Raw genomic sequence first — 16,426 nt, forward strand, 5'->3', positions numbered from 1 at the left:
ATCCAGCGTCATGCTTATTTATAAAAAAAAAAGTGACAACTTGTTGAGTGGTGCAGGTTGTGTTGCCGTGGCTCCGTGACCTGTTTGTGTGTCAGCTTGTTGGTTGGCCACAGTGCTGACCAGACCCTGCAGAGAGAGAGAGAAAGAGAGAGAGAGAGAGAGAGAGAGAGAGAGAGAGAGAGAGAGAGAGAGAGAGAGAGAGAGAGAGAGAGATTTCATATTTTTCAACAACCTGGCTTATCCCCCGGCAGGACAATGGGACCTCTTCACTTTCTCCACTCCCCTATTGACACCAAACCCGTTCCATTCCACCATGGCAAATTTATCGTCAGTCAGGGTGGAAAGTTCGTGTAACACCTTCAGTCTGTTGTCGTATTTCATAGTTTAGGAAGTGAAGTGTGTGAGCGGGTACTCTCCCTATCCGGCCTGAGCGTACAAGACGGTTCATAAAAAAAAAGTTAATCCTGTGCTGGAAAGTAAAAGTCACTTATCAGCATGTTGCTTACCATGGATTTCTCTCTCTCTCTCTCTCTCTCTCTCTCTCTCTCTCTCTTTGCTTAACTCTAGTTTTTACTCCTCTTATCACAGCATCCATCTGTATATTGAACATCCATGGGAACAGCAAAATGACTTGTCTCTCTCCAGCTCTGATATGAAGCCACTCATTTGTATGCCCATCTACCTCTACTTAGGCTTGACTGCCATCATAAAAACTCTTGATAACACTCAGCAACTTTCCATCCACACCATACATGCGCAGTGCCTTCCATAATCCTTTTCTGTTTTCCATCCATCCATCCATCATCCAATCCTACATTGCCCCATGAGGAGCGTAGGAGCCCGGGGCTAGGCAGTTGGTCCCGACATTTTTTTCCAGACCCATAAATGGCATGAATATCTATAGTTAATTTCACAAGCCTTTTTCACTGTTTCATTGCAGATATTTGATTTACACATCCCCTACTACTCTTAAAACCACTCTGTTCATCACTTACCTGGACTTCTGATGTATTATTTCATACTTTTGATAATTCTTCCTTACATCTATCTATCTGTTTGTCTATAGCTAGACTCCATAATCCCGTAAGGGGTGGCCGCTTGACCTTGAGTTGTTTTACGGGGAGGGGCACCAACCCTCATCCAACCCACTTGTTGACACGTAGGGATCACTCATGGGTTGGGTATATGGTTACCACCCAGTCATGCAAATGATTTCCTGGAATACAGGAAACCATTAGGCATGTCACTCGGTGTAAAGCCACCTGAAAAGGAAAGAAGAGGAATGAAAAGTGGCAGGAAAGATGGGAGATACGGGAAGAGTGGAGGACAGACACAGAAAATGTATGATAAAGGTGAAGGAAGAAGTAGGCAGCATTAAATCAAGTGAGTGGATGATGGGTTGCCACCAACTACCATCATTCTTCACCTTTCTTATATTACTCAACAGACCTGTACAATAATTTTTGCATCAACTTCGATCACCTTGTACACGGATACAGTCATAGCCTTTTCCTCTCTTCTGGTACAGTCCCACTCATCCAGTCTATATTAAATATTTCCAACGAGCACATTATTCTACTGTGTCCATTGCACTTGAATATTTCTGCATGCTCCTCATCAATACTTGCTATCTTTCTGTTCTTCATCCGCAGCACAGCATTCACTTCTGTTAGTATTACATTTCTCGGCACTACAATCCATTTCTGCACACACGGCACTTCATACGAGGTTTGCCGAGGATACGATGGTAAATCGGAACGGTAACGTGGTAAAATTGCCGACGATACCACGGGCATTTGGAATTCAACTGGATGGATTCCTGCCGAGGATACGACGGGCAAAACAGTGTGACCAAAACCCAGGCGACTCGACGGAGAATATATCGTACTACAGCATTGAACATTTAGCCTAACACTGAATACTTATTAATATTTTAGAATAATTATCAATCTTTTTGAAACCTTTATAAAGAGTTAATATTTCCTATACCGAGGAAACTGTGATGTCGGTAAAATAATCACGTGTTTACAACTGAGGACACCACTGCAGCTAGACGTACTGCTACGAGGCGTACTGCTACCAGTCATTTTAACCAAAAGCCATTTTAACCGATGGGGCTCCTGGATAATGTGATGTGATGTATACTCGTACTTCTCATCAGCGTGTGTACCTATTTGTAAACAAAGTTGCCTCTCCTTATTCTCTACCGAGTCAGCGACAGCGATCACTTTCCACAGTTGCGAGATGGGGCTCTGGCAACAGTGTGAGAAGCATGTACTTTGCCGAGGATATGAGGAACATGTGTGATAGCATCCAAGTTTTGTTCCACTTAAATCTTCCTCGGCCGTTCCTGATACGAGGTACCGTGTGATACCCCCTTAACAATCCTAATCATGTTCAGTACCATCCGTCCATCCATCATCCAATCCTACGTTGCCCCATGAGGAGCGAAGGAGCCCGGGGTTAGGCAGTTGGTCCTGACATGTAAGATGAGAGTGACCAACCTCACTCATCCCTGAGTGGCATTACGTGAGCAATAAACCCCAACCATCCCTTGGATATAAACCTTCACCGGCTCAATCCGACTGGAGCACAATAATTACCCACTAAACCACCAGGAGCCAAAATTTGGTTATATGGTTACCACCCAGCATAGTAAATGGTTTCCTGGTATACAGGAAACCATTTGGCTTGTCACTCAGTGTAGAGTCACCCACAGGCAGAAGGAAGAGGAAAGAATGAAGGAATGAAAGACAGAAGAGGGAGTGTAAAGTCACCCGTAGGCAGAAGGACGAGGAAAGAATGAAGGAAAGAAGGATGGAGGAGAGGACAGGGCAGACACCCGAAAGCAGCACTACATTGAGTGAGTGGATGGTGAGCGCCCCCACCTACCACAAACGTTTCTGTAATGTTTTCCATTCATCAGCCTTTTGAAATATTCTTTGCACGTGCTTCTTACTTCAATTTTATCTGTTAGTGTTACCTCACTTTCATCCATCACAGTTTCACAAAGCTTTCCACCTTCATTTCTACAATTTCACACTGCATTCCACCTTCATTTCTACATATTTGCACAGTTTTCCTAAATTATTTTTATTTTTTGACTGATTTGGATTTTTTTCAAAGAATAATTTATCTACTTTTTTTTTTCTCTTTGCTAGCCTCATCGCGTACTTCTTCTTGTTAATGTATTCTCTTTTTCTTTTATTTGAACCCCTTTCTTGTATCCACTGAAGCCACTTCTTTCTCATTTCCTCCACTGCATTTTCAGCATTCATCCCATCAATCTGTACCTTTCTTACCAGCAGCTGACCTCGCGGCATCACACACAGCCTTTGTAGCCTTTTCCAAACACTCATCTCCCTTAGTCGCGTCTCTCTCTCTCTCTCTCTCTCTCTCTCTCTCTCTCTCTCTCTCTCTCTCGCGTCTGTTACTTTCACAGGGCCGGTCAAACGGTGTCCTAACAGAATCATCTTAAGCAGCTTTTGTCCAGTTCATGCCAAACTTGGGGGAGGGGTTGAGGGTAAGGCAAGAATGAAGAAATTCAGTTTTAAGAACAGTCACTCGCAGGTCTAGGTCAGAGATCGAACCGTGTGTATTTGTTAACAAAGTGCCAAACTTTTTTTTTTATCCCAAACTTGGTGGAATGCAGTAAGTGAGAAAAGCCGTTTTTAGAACAATAGGTCAAAGATGAAGGTCACAGGACAAGGCCAGTTTCAACAGCTTTTATCCGATTTAGATCAGGCTTTATGGAAGGGTTGAGAGTAAGGCAAGAATAAAAGCATTCTAGTTTAAGAAATCAGTCGAAGGTCATGGTCACAGGGAAAAATGAACTCAAACAGTTAAAATCTGATTTGAACCAAAGTTGGCAGAAAGGTGAAGGCTTAGGCAGGAACGAAGAGATTCAATTGAGAAAAATCAGTCAGAAGTCAAGGTCACACGGCAAGGTCAAAGTTCCATCGATTTGTGTGCGCGTAAACAAAATTAGGAAAACAGTTTTTATATGATTTGGATGAAATTTTGTGGACAAGTTGAGAATCACCGAAGATGACCAATTGTTTTCGAGAACAAAAGATCAAAGGTCAGCGTCACATGAGAGTCAGCTGAAACGATTTTTATACTATGTACACTAATGCTGTAAAAGAGTTCAGGTTAAAACAAAGATAAAGAGATTTGATATTGAGATAGATCAGTCAAAGGTCAAGGTCACTGTGCATTTTCAAATCGGATAGATTTAATGTGATCTGAGCCGGAGTTGGTGGAGAGGTTAAGGATCAAGTAAGAAAGAAGTAATTCGGTTTTACAGTAATATGTCGAAGGCCTAGATGAGAGGACTAAGTTAAATCTCTAGCCCTTAGATCAGTTGGTGGGCGCGGATGATGCAGTCGTTGATGCCCCCCCCCTCCCTTTTTTTCCCTCCACCCTCCCTCATTCCTCCCTCTTCTCTGTCCCTCTTGCTTATGCCACTGTTCGTACCTTCTCTTTCTTTTTTTCTGCTCTTCCTTTGGTCACTCGTATCCGGTCCTCCTCTCGCCGTTATTTTCCTCTTAACCAACTATTTACCATGGTGTTGTAAGAATATTTAATTTCTCTATATACATTATCCCTTCGAATATTCGAGATAATAGTTTGTAAGTTAACGTTAGTTTTTGATAACTATGGATACAAGTATTTTATATTGTACCCTTTGTGTGGTAGTTTTAGCTGTTGAACATTTTGTGTGGTATAGCTAATATTATATGGATGGAAATCTGTGAAAGACGAATTCCACAACGTACTCGAGAGCGATACGTATGTTAATGCGGATGTGCTGATTTGAATAGCCTTAGTAGCGTCTGTTATGGCCGTAGGAATTCCTTTAATGGATTTTTTCATCTAGTTTACAGTGCATAAAGGAATCGGAAAGGACTTGAATTCGCTGCAGTATTAACCTTCTAGCCCCTTGAACACGAGAACTTCTTTTTTCAGTTTATTCTTGCTAACTCCTGACGAACTATCCCGAGTTAGGAAAGACCTGTGGTGCTCAAATGATAAATGATGGCTGCGTCTAACCCTTCCATCTCGAAAAGCCTCCAAAGCTGAACCCCGTTGTCTGGAGACAGCATGATATGAAAATTAATATAATTAGCACATAAACCCGTCTTCTGCTATACCTCCTAGGTGTCAACTCCATCCACCAGTTTTTCCCCAGGGGCCTATTCCCATACAGTTAAATTTCCGCCATGGATCTGTTTTTCCTCCTTGGGCCTATTTTTTCTCATGGACGTATTTTCTAACATTGGCCTATTTTTGCATATGAACCTGTCTGTATGAATCTCTTTTTTCCCTTGAACCAATTTTCCCATGGATCTATGTCCCCCATAGACCTAGATTCCCCATGAACCTACTTTCACCATCGACCTATTTTCTCCCCGGACCCGTTTTCCCATAAGCACGCATAATCTCATGAGGAAAAACCAGATCCAAACATGGACCCATTTTCTCACATGGATCTACTTTATCTATGGACCTGTGTTTACCTGTTAGACTTGCGCTCCGTCCTAGTCTCGTTTACCAAGGGACACGTATTCCTCATGGACCTATTTTCACACATGGACCTATTCACGCCATGGATCCTTATTTCCCTCCCACCCACTCACTAACTCACCTCAACCTCCCTGTCCACTCACCTAACTCCCTCCCCTCCGCTCCCAACCACCTGTCAACCAACCATGCCCACCCTATCCCACCCACTCCACCCCGCCCGTCCTACCTATCCACCCACCACGTTCAGCCTGCCCTGTCCACCCACTCTGCTTACTCTGCCCACCCTGTGCACCCCACCCACCTTGCTTACCCCACCCATCATCCCACCCCAACCAATCCGCCCACTAATTTACTTACTCATACACCAAGCTCCACCACCATCATGATCACACACACACACACACACACACACACACACACACACACACACACACACACACACACACACACACATGCAGAGAGAGAGAGAGAGAGAGAGAGGCAGGCAGGCACAGCTGTTTTTATAGTATAGAAATACGTTATCAAAATTAAGGTGCTAAATCAGAATGTTAGTATTAGGGAATATGGTCGTAGGTAACATTTATATTTTGTTGCTTGAGAAGAGTGTGCTGGTGGGTGTTACTCGGATTGTGATCATAGTTGACATCTATGCACTGACGTCACGCGGCCTTGGTTGGTTGAAGACTGGGTGGAAGGGTGGGTGGGTTGATGGGTGAGGGGTGGGGAGTGAGTATCCTGTGAATAGGAGGGGGTAAGATGAACAGTTTTAGGTGGGGCTGGTGGCTGTGTGGGCGTGGACGGTAGGTGGGATGGTAGGGTGTATTTATGGATGGGATGACTGTCATCGATGTGTGTATGTGAGTTTGTGGGTGGGTGGATGCCTGGCTTTGATGATTGCGTGGGCATATGGATGGGAGAACTGGGTGAGAATTTGGTCGGGAAATCTGTGTGTGTGTGTGTGTGTGTGTGTGTGTGTGTGTGTGTGTGTGTGTGTGTGTGTGTGTCTGTGTGTGTGTGTCTGTGTGTGTCTGTGTGTGTGTGTGTGATGGTCAGGTTGGCGTGTGGATGGGAGGTCTGTGCTGGTGTGTGGTTAAGATGGACGTTTAGGTGGTATGAGTGGGTGAGTGTGGATGGGATGGTGCAGTGGGTGTGTGGGTAGGATGGATGGATGGATGGGTTAGTGGGTGGGATGACTGGGTGGGAGAGTGAGTGGAGTGAGCGATTGAGTGAGATGGTAGGGCATGTGGGTGGAGAGGAAAGAGGATGGGAGTTTGGGTTAGGTGATAAAGTGGAAGTGGGGATGGGATAGAAGAGTGGGAGTGTGGGTGGGATAGTAGGGTGGGAGTGTGGGTGGGATGGTAGGATGGAACTGTGGGTGCGATAGTAGAGTGGGAGTGTGGGCGGGAGGGATAATAGGGCGGGAGTGTGACAAGGACGAAAGGTGGATGTGCAAATGGGGTGAGTGGATGGGATGGTTGGATGGATGTCTGGGTGGGGGATGGGAGTGTGGGTGGGATAGTAGGGTGGAGGTGTGGATGGAATAGTAGGGTGGGAGTGTGGGAGGGACAGTAGGGTGGGAGTGGGAGTGAGGTGGAAGGGTGGGGATGTGAGTAGGGTGCGTAGGTCGGAGTGTAGGTAGGGTGTATGGCTGGGATTGGTAGGATTGCAGGGTGTGAATGTGGTTAGGATGATGCGTTTGGTAAAGAGGGACGTGTGAGCGGGATGACAGGGTGGGGGTGGGGGAAGTGGGTACAGAGAAGTAGGCCAACTTAGGAAGCACTGATAACAGGAGGCCTGTCAGCTCGTAAGCAGGTTATTAGCAGTAGTAATCAACTTCTGCTTAAGATCTGAAATGCATGAGAAACAGAGCAGTGGAAAGTTCTCTTCCCGCCACTCCCTCTAAAATAATAATCGACAGGTGAAAGAAAACACGACTTTTGGAAAAAAAAAAAAATGGAAATTTTCATTGCGAAGAAGGAAGTACTGCCGTATGATTTATTGTCTCTAGTCAATCGTTGTGGAATGAAGAAAAGAAGTCACAGAATATACCTTTATTTTTAAATTTCTGGTTAACACATACGCCTGGAGAAATTTATGCATAATCGAGATTTCTCTTGTCAAAATGTTTATGTAATACAGTTCTTAATGTGTATATTCTTTTGACAACGACTGTTTCGTGTAACTTGTAGTCCGCTGTGTGATTTTTTATTTTTTATTTTTTAATATTCTGAGATCGCTTTACTGCAGCCTTTACTTTACGAATTTCATTCTTTTATGTATGAAAAAAAGATTCATAATTATATTGCCAGTACATTAAAAATTGTGAATACTTTATTAGTGATAAGTGGAGATGTCCACCATGTTCACACTTGATGCAGCGCTACCTCCGGGTGACTCAACGCTGGATATAGTTTCTTGTAGCCCAGGAAACCCTTTACTATGCTGAATGGAAACCATGTAACCAGATAGACGCTTCAAATCCAGCTGGATGTGGCCTGTAATGGTTTGCATCCGAAGGATGATTGGGACTTATTGTGTACAGAATACCACTCAGGGGCAACAACGAGGTTACTTGCCTTAAATGACTGGTATGAACAGCCTAGTGCCGATTCACTTCGCGTTTAATGGAGTGCTAAAGGTTTGTATGATGGACAGAGAGAATTATTATGAATTCACTTTGATGGAGAAAATAATTTTATCTGCAGTTTCTGTGGTTGTTTGGAATTATGAGGTTAGTTTGATAGTTCCTCTTTACACCCTTTCTATATACGTTCATAATAAGGTTCATAACCAGAATTAGACACAAAATCTCAGATGTGGTCTATATATATATATATATATATATATATATATATATAGTTTTTTACCTGGCCGGCTGAGCTGCAGCCTTCGTCAATCCGCGTCGCTACCCATATGTTCATCTTCACGTGAATATAAACGTATGGTGGTAGTGTGAATAGATTTAGAAATACGTTAGCTTACTGAAGGGGCCAACAGTACGTAAAAACTTTCTGCCAGTGTGAGAGACGTGTGACTGAATACTTGTGTGTGATTGTGAAATTGTGTGTTTGTCTACCGAGTGTGTTCAGTCGCCTGGTAAGTCGCCTCACTTCGTTCCAGTCTTGAATTATTATCCGGTAGGGCTTTCCGTGCATCGTGTATGGTTTCTCACGCATGAATTATTCAACCAGAGAGCTAAAAGGAAGGCACATCACCAACTTTTGTCTCCGTACATCATCCGACCTGACGTAAGATAAAGAACAACCCCCCTTCCCTTCCAGTCATTCTTCACTAGTTCACACTCTTTTCTCATAACTGCCCTGTATCTAAGTCCTCTTACTACCCTCTCCGTTGTCTCCCCGCTTCTTAATCCCCTTTCATGCTCTTCCTTATATAAGACGTGGTACCGGCTTTGTTTCCTCCCTCTACTCTCTATCAGTCCTCATACTTATTTATAAAGTATATCCCATGCCTCACCTTTGCCACACTTTCTCACATCAGCAGAACTTCCTGTTCTTCATCCCTCTTCTTAATATCCAGTGTACGCATGTCTCTCCCAGTCCTCACAAAGTTCTTTTTACCCGTCCCCGCCCCGGCGGGGTATTGTTTTCACTCTGTTTGTCTGTCTGTCTGTTTATGTTTGTTAACAACTTGACGCGAAAACTACAGGTGCGATTTTGACTAAAATTACAGGGATGATTGGCTATGACTTTCTGATCACCGGATTAAATTTTGGACCAAATTGGGCTAAGGCCCAGGCTGTAGGCCCAAAATATGTAAATAAACGGGGATGGGTAAAAATCGCTTTTTTCGCCATAACTCCTTTCAAATTTGTCATATCGACATGAAACCAAAACCGAAAGGTGCATCTTTCAAATCAGCATCCAACAACATGCCTCATTACGTCAGGGGGGTCACCCCCAGTTAGCGATAGGGGGTCAGTATCAGGTGGGTCGGGCCTAAAATTTCAAATGATCAAAAAATCGTCAGTTTTCACCCGATTTACTCCAAATTTGATATGTGACATCTTTGACAAGATATGTTGTGCTTGTACGTCAGCATTAAAATGACTGCCGGGGACGGGTTTGCTGTGCCTTGGCACCGCTTCCTGTCTTCTCTTCTTATCACTTCTCTCCCTTCCATTCATTCCCTCTTTTTTTCGTTCATTCCTCCTGTTATCTTCAATGATCCTACATTCTCGTTTCCCCCCCCCCCTCCCTCTGTCTGTCTGTCAGTCTCTGTCTGTCTGTCTGTCTCTGTCTCTGTCTCTGTCTCTCTGTCTGTCTGTCTGTCTGTCTGTCTCTCTCTCTGTCTGTCTCTGTCTGTCTGTCTGTCTGTGTGTGTGTGTGTCTCTCTCTCTCTCTCTCTCTCTCTCTCTCTCTCCCTTTTCATTTCCATCTACCCTTTTCTATTGCCGTCTTTCATATCTCCCTCCCCATTTCCCCTCTGCTTCCCTCCTCCTTCCATACACTCGTTCATTTCCCCCTTGCCTTGCATCACTTAAGTCGCTTTTTCATTCCCTCTCCTTCACGCACCCCATTGACTTCTCATTCTCTGCATCTCAGTTATCCCCCATTCTATTGTCTTCTTCCTTTCTCTTACATATGCCTTAACTTTTTCACTCATTTGCTTCATTTTCTAAATCTTCCTCTTTGTCTCTCCAAAACCTTCCATATCTGTAAATCCTTTCTCTCCATCTCTCACTTATTCTTACAGTTTCCTCTTCTTAGTATGTCTCCCTTCTTTCTCCTACACAGCTTCCTCTCTCTCACGTCTCCCTCATTTCCTTTAGAGATAAGATTCTTATCCGACCAGTTAACCAATCCTTGTGCTTAAGAGACTGGTTTGTTTACTTTAGGAGGCTACAAGCCTGAATGTAAATGTGTCTTTATGTTGCTGATGACCTGTTCTTGTTGTTCGTTTGTTTGACTGACGGTACAAAAAGTGGATAGCTAGATCGATAGTTAATATGCTCTACAATTACTGAATTGCATATTAATTTTCATTGCTATTCCATTCTTGAAACGGCTTCGAAGGTTCAGACCCAGAAATAGCTTTGAGAGAACCTAGAGCGAACTTAGAGCACGGCCTTTTCAATACAGTATAACGTGAATGTTGAAGTAAGTTAGGATTCCAGGGGTTCTAAAAACCAGTCAAGGACTGGTCAACAATTCTACTGCGTCTACATTACGCTAAGGGTAAGTCCGTCGCATTCCTTGCTGATCATTATGTCAAGGAAAATCATTTAAGGACAGAGAAACATACCATGTCTTTCTAAGCTTATTACATTATTATTAGCCAGATGAAGAAAAAGAAGCAGAAGAGGTGAAATATTAGGCAAACTTTGTCCTTGATTGAACGTTAGCCCGGGTCTCCTGCCTTTTCATCTATGGGTTGAAAGTGAAAATATGTTTATATAAAGTAGGATCCAGTTAGCTGCAGAATGTTCTAATGAGAAATCACACTCCCTCAGCTGGCCACAAAAGGTGATCTGATGTGTCCTCGATCACACCAGTCGCAGCTCTCCAGCCCTGGCGTTATGTCGAACCAACACAAACAGGAGCCAAGGTACTGTTCTGGAAATGATTTGTGTCTTTTTTAAAACCATAGTCATTACGTGCTACTTGTATTTGTGTATGCTGGTAACTTTAAATTATACTGTTCATTTTTTTTATTCTGTAAAAAGAATTCGTGTGTCATGTCTGGCCACCGTGGAGTAAAAGTTGGTCGTGAGGCGCTTCTTAAGGGTCCAGGATACAGCCAACTCAGGGGCGGATCCAGCACTAAGTAAAAATGGAGTCCAGTATATTTTTATCCACTGATGATACGTTTATCTGGAGGGTTAAAATCTCACAGCAAATCAGGAAAACATGCATCACTTAACCCTTTTTTAATAATTCTGTCTAATTATCGCAGGTCATACGTTAGATGTATGTATCAGGGTTAGGCATTGCTTGTTTCCTATTGGCACCCTAAGAAATATGGCCAGAAAAAATGGGGGGGGGGGGAAGGAGTCCGGACTCCCAGTGCCCCTCTTCGGGTTCATCCCTGGTAGTGTTGTGTGAGTGTCAGGATGCCAGTCTGCCAGTGTGTGTAACTCCGCCACCACCAACAGACCAGTATTATTGCCTAATTCCTTTGATGGTATGGGAGAAACGACATCGCCAGCTATGTTTGCTTACAGCTGCACGGGGTGGTCATGGTTACATGATGTCACACTTCGACTGTCCATTACCCGATCTCACTTGTCTTCACACCGCCCTCCCTCTTGCTTCTGTTCTTCTCTCTCTTCCCCCACTTTCCCCTCTCTTCCCCCATTTTCCCCTCTCTTCCCCCACTCTCCCCTCTCTTCCCCCCACTTTCCCTTCTTTTCCCCCTATTTCCCCTTCACCACTTTATCACAGCAACTCCAGCAGTACTTCAAATCTCGTCTGGACTTGTTACCTGCCGTATGAAAATGCTGGTCGTGGTTGGCATGGTGGTAGGAAAGATAAGGAGTTATATAAAAATTTTCATAAAATACCTGGCACCTTTTTTTTATTCGTTGGCGCGCAGCATGTATATTACGAATAGGATTGCTCATTTAATTCACAGGGCAAAATATATGTTTAAAAAAATGCTTTCAACTGAAAACTTGGTCTGAATTTGAGTGTAATATAATTCTTGTCGAGCTGAAATAAGTTCAGTCAAATTGGTCTTTGGACTATAACAGTCTGATTGCTATGATCTGAAAATTATGCAGGTCATTTCTCCCTTTACCGACACTGCACCCTCAGAATGCACTTCTTGTTTTTCACTTCTCTAACCTCTCCTCACGTCCCTTCCTCCTCTCCCTTGGGCCATCACTTTTTTTTTTTCCTTTTTTTTCACGTAAAGTTCCCCCTCCATTCACTCAACAGTCAGACTTTAGGAACAACCCTTGTCCCTTTTCACCCAGCTGTGCAGTTGAGGACGTCGCTGTCGCCCTTCAGCACCCTGTGTTGTTAGTTTTATTCTTGCTATCGTCACACTTTTTTATTCATCAGTGGACAGACTTTATGAAGGGGAGGCCGTAGATATAGCCGCCATTAACCCCATCTTCATTAGAGGTCCATCCTAGAGTCGTCTGGTGGTAGCGAGGATATGATATGAAACTGAAATGAAGGGGCGTAAGCAAGTATCAGACCAGATCTTTTCTCGTTCTTGGGTTGAAGAGATTTCGTAACACTTTCTTCAGCGATTGATTTTCCCAATTACATGTTGGTATCTTCATGTGTGTCACTGATGCAAGTTATATCTAGAGTAGAAAGAAATAGTTAACATTCAGTAAAATATGAAGCTGAACCATGTTTAAAAAAATCACTATAGAAAAGTGCTACGAAGTTTCCTGTGGTAACAAGAATACGGCCAACTTTCAGACGCCCACTTTTTTTCATCATCTTTTTGTGTCAGATTCTGAGCATAGATATCATAGTTCATTTCCTGAGGCCCAGCAGTTCTCGAACGTGGAACATACCTCCACAAATCGCCTTTTGTTCCACGCCATTGATTTTCGCTTGATCAGTTATTTTTCACTGTATCTCATCTTCCATCCTTGTTCCGTACTTCATCAGTTTGTTTCTTCCATTCCCCGGCCCCTCCTCATGTTCTCTTCTGTTCAACTTCTTTTCACCACCACCTCGCGTTTCAAGTTCCATCTTCCTCATTTTTTTTTTTCGCCTTTACACCTGGTACAGATTCCCACCACTATCTAGTTTTATACAAGTTTTGAGAATGAAGTTGGTAATTTTTTCCATTTTATATTGGTGCTGGTTACAAAAGAGCCTAGACGTATTTTCTACTGGCGCGCAACTCGTTTTAACCCTTTCACCATGTTGACTTAAAATCTTATTCTTAATTACTACTGACGGTTTTATGTAGTTTCTGGACAGAATTTCAAACTAGCGAAAGTAGACACAGGCTTCATTAATGCCTTCACTAGGAGAGGCTTCTCGTGGGTAATGCTGTATAAAAATCGATTGGTATTAGGAAAAATAAATTAGTGTAATACGTCACGATATTCAGGGTGATAATGCAGTTTTAGTTTGTCTTGAATTTGTTGTATCATTTTCTCCATACGTGTCTCTATCGCATCACACACTTTCTCCATTCCATTTCACTTCCTCATATATATTTTCACCGATATACTAACTTTCTTTTACGATCACTCTCGTTTATCTTCCCTTTCCTCTTCACTTCTCTACGCTTCCAGCACTTCTACCCTTACCAGACTATTTCTCCATGTCCCAGACTTTAATCTTTCTATCACGTTGCTCAACTTTCCTCCTCTCTCACCTCCTTCACCATCTCTCTCCCTCAGTTACATTCCCTTTTTCTCTCTGGCCTTCCCTGCTGACTTATTTCTCCATATTCCCTTCTCTCTACCTTCCTCTTCTCTTACTCGCTCTCTTCCTTACCCTCTTCGTCCTCTCACCCTTTTCCCTCCTCGTCCCTTTCTTCCACTTTCTTCTCCCTCTCCCTCTTCCCTATTCCTTCCTCACTCCCTTTATTTTCTTTTTTTCCTTCACTCTTCCTTTTCTCAGCAGTAGTCTTTCCTACCCTTCCCCCCCTCCATCTTCTTCCTCGTCTCTGCACTCCCTCCTTCGCGTACATCCAGGTCAGACAGACACCATCTCTACTTTCTCTCTGTTTCACTCTGTTTTACACAAAGGAAAGTTTGTAAAATCGAAGGCTGTGATGGCCCCCCCCCCACACACACACATCGCTCGCTGGTGCAGTGGTAACGTTCCCGCTTGCCAACTGGTGGACGGGAGTTCGCGCCTCGCTCAGGTTGCGAAAAGTTTCACTGACGAAGTGGGTGGTTACTGTCCCCCTTGAGCAAAGGGGACGGGTGTGTGCGTGTGTGAAGGTCACAGCCTTGCCCTTAGATCGAACTATATGAGCCCTCAGCTCCCTTCCGGGAGGGTAAAAGCTGACAATCACGACTATCAAGTGATCCTGACCGACCCGGTGAATTACACACACACACAAAGTAAAGCAAATTTATGTTCCACTTTCCAACAGGAACTTGTTAAAGGTTTGATGATGCTTTAAAAATTTTTAACTGATTTTCTTGTGTGTGTGTGTGTGTGTGTGTATGTGTTGGAATGGGTATGCATAGGGCTTCATAAGGTTGTGCGTGTGTGTGTGTTTTTGTGTGTGTGTGTGTGTGTGTGTGTGTGTGTGTGTGTGTGACTTGGAATTGGTATGTATAGGTTATTCTAAGGCTTTGCGTGGATGGTATGGAATGTGTGTGTGTGTGTGAGTGTGTGTGTGTGTGAGAGAGAAAGAGAGAGAGAGAGAGAGAGAGAGAGAGAGAGAGAGAGAGAGAGAGAGAGAGAGAGAGAGAGAATAGGTATGCATAGGGTATCGTAAGGGTGTGCGTGGATGGTATGGCATTTGTGTGTGTGTGTGTGTGTGTGTGTGTGTGTGTGTGTGTGTGTTTTCCCTAAAGTCAGTGGAAAGTGTACTTTTCCCAGCACCAGTGAAATTAAACATATCATCCTGTTGCCACATTTGCCCATGTAAACAACTGGCATTTCGTACTGTTGGTGTCGGAAATACAGGTGTTACAGGGTTTTCAATGTGCTGTTCCAAGGTTAGGGTTTCAGCCTGGCTATTTCGCACGACATTTATTGACTTTATTGCGTGTGTTGCGTGAGTCGCTCGGGGATAAACGTGGCCTATTGTGAGGGACTGTTTGGCTGCAGTGGAGGCATTTGACAGCTGTCACGGGCTTCGTGACGCATATTTGGAAAACATTTTTTCTTTTTTAGGAATGTTTGTATTTTTTTTTTTATGCAAGGAAGAAGGAACCAAAGGCTAGGAGCTCGCAAACTGTTCCTCCCAAGAAAAAAAAGAATCTATACAGAAGCGAGCCAAATTCAAGATCCGTTCATTTCGAGACGCCTGGACACACTGCGGTTAAAAGACTAGAGATCATAAGAAGTAGGAAATACAGACAGAGGGAGGCAGTTCCAGAGTTGACCAGTGGCATAAATGAAGGAGTGGGAGTAACGGTTAACTCTTGCATTAGAGAGTTGTACAGAAAAGGGATGAGAGTTTGTTGCTAGACGTGTGCTACGCGCCCGTCGTAGAGGTGGAGGGATGCAAGCAGACAGTTCAGTGGAGCAGTGACCATTGATGTAGCGATAGAAAGAGATAAAGATGCAACAGTGCTGTGAAGAGACAGAGGTTGAAAGGAACCCATAAGAGGAGGAGAGTTAATGAGACGATGGTCAGTGTCTTGAGTTGACCCGTACTATTAGTTTCACCTCTTGTGAGGGTAGAAACTTGAAATAAAAACATTTATCTGTGATTCGGTTTGTTTCCCTGTCCCCTCTCACAAAATATCAATGATATAGAAGCCTATAGAAGGTCAAGGGTGACATCAGACAAACGCAGCTTTGGAGCAGGTTTACAGTAAATAAGTCATATAAGAATAAATGGACATCGATAATGTTAATGGGGTGAGCAGAGAGGGCTTTAGGATTGTTGTTCCATATCTGTTCCAGAGCATGGTTTGAAAGCATAACTTTTTGTTTTAGTCACTTTGTAAATAAACATCCTGCCCTGGTAGCTTTCCGGAGGCAGTCATGCGAGACTAATGTTGGGACGTATAGTTGAGAGTCCATAAAGAGGCTTAAGTTGAGGCAATGACATCATCAGTGAATTAGATGCAGACTCGTGCCGTGCAGCTCAGAGGTCGTGGTTTATTCTTGCGTGTGGCGTAAAGTGGGAGCTGTGTCTCCTTGCGTGTTGTCCCCTACCCCTTCAGTGTGCTTTGTCCCCCAGTTTGTTGTGTCTCCCTGTGTGTTGTTTTCCCCTGCGTATTGTGTCTCCCTGTGCGTCGTGTCCCCCATTGTGTTTCTCTCACTGTTGG

This window comes from Coenobita brevimanus, chromosome 92 (assembly GCF_032717465.1).
Source record: "Coenobita brevimanus isolate Jiangsu-jjx chromosome 92, ASM3271746v2, whole genome shotgun sequence".
Lineage (NCBI taxonomy): Eukaryota > Metazoa > Arthropoda > Malacostraca > Decapoda > Coenobitidae > Coenobita > Coenobita brevimanus.